The sequence below is a fragment of the Primulina tabacum genome, chromosome 12 (assembly GCF_025594145.1).
Source record: "Primulina tabacum isolate GXHZ01 chromosome 12, ASM2559414v2, whole genome shotgun sequence".
NCBI lineage: Eukaryota > Viridiplantae > Streptophyta > Magnoliopsida > Lamiales > Gesneriaceae > Primulina > Primulina tabacum.
The window spans coordinates 39,746,212-39,747,828 of NC_134561.1; positions in this window are offsets into that span (position 1 = coordinate 39,746,212).

A 1,617-nucleotide genomic window follows, 5' to 3' on the forward strand; every position below is an offset into this window, starting at 1 on the left:
TCTAGATGCTTTTCCACATTTCTCTCTTCCCCATTATTTCCTACGGTGCAAGCTCCTTTCTCTTCAAAGTTTTCTTTCTTTCAATTCTCCACTCCAAGTCAAGGATTTTAGTTGTATTCTTAGTGGTTTCCACCTTTTCCTCCAAGCTACAAGATAAGGATTATAGTATTGGAGTTGGAAGGGCTTTTAATATTAAGGTTATGTGAAAGGTTAAGTTGAATTGATGGATTCTTTGGATTAATTAATGATTCATAGTTATTATTGTGTTTTTGTTGTAGGAATCCTTTGAAATCATCATAGCCACCATATTGTTGATTGGTTGTAAGTAGAACTTCTCCTTGAGCTCACATGATGAATATATGTATATAAGCCATGTTTATTGATAATTAGCTCCTTTCATTGGTATATTTGATCTATATAGTTATATGTTCATTGTTCAAGGATTTCATTGAATTCATTGATCAAGGAGCTAATACACCATTGTGCCTACAAGTGTTTGTATAAATGCCTCATAAGAGTTCCTATGAGTAAAGCCAAGGAATGATAGTATTCATGCATGTCATTGGCCAATCACATGATTATGAGTATCTCTCACAGTTTTGATATATTTATATATCAAAGAGATACTATCCACAGGTCATAGGTCACAGGTCACAGACTATCATCCTTTCCTTTCACTCATGTCATGAGATACTATCCATATTGCCTTGATTATGTAATGTTCATTGAAGATAGTATCGCTCTACTTTCATTGCCATTGCTATAGCCACGTTTTAAGCCAAAGTTATATCTATGTAATTGTTATGTATAGCTTTCTACTTACTGAGTTTATTCTCATTCCAGTTATGTCATGTGATGCAGGTGATCAAAAGAAGTGAAACGGATTGTTCGAGGCGGAAGAAGTCATATAGAATGCCATGGGAAAGACTTGTTATCATGTCACTTTTTATTTGGGATACAATGATCATGAGAAGTTTTAAATATCATGTAGTTTGTTAAATGAATGAGAAAAAAGAAAAACATAGTATGGGCTTGTGGTTATGAGTTGAATGCTATTTTGTGAACGATCATGTATATTAGTATGGATAATGTTTATGATGTAAATGATATATTTTTCTTCTTTTAAATGTTAAGGCTTCCGCATACGTTAATTAGTTAATTAAAATGTCATGGGAGTGGGTTGTTTCACTAATGGTAAATGGCGTGATGCCATGAATGATGAACTTGCAGCTTTTGAAAGAAATCACACATGGGACATTGTGGACTTGCCACCACAAGTCAAACCCATTGGATGTAGGTGGGTATACAAAGTCAAGCTGAAACCTGATGGTGATGTTGAAAGGTTAAAGCACGATTAGTAGCCAAAGGGTACACACAACAGCCAGGTATTGATTTTCATGATACCTTTTCCCCCACTGCGAAGATCGTGACGATTAGATGTCTTCTCAATGTGGCTGTGAATTGTAATTGGCCCCTTTTTCAAATGGATGTCACCAATGCGTTCCTACAAGGGGATTTGGATGTAGATATCTATATGGTTCTTCCACAAGGCTACAAAGTTCAGGGGAAAACAAAGTTTGCAAGCTAAGAAAAATCACTATATGGTTGAAAAAGGCC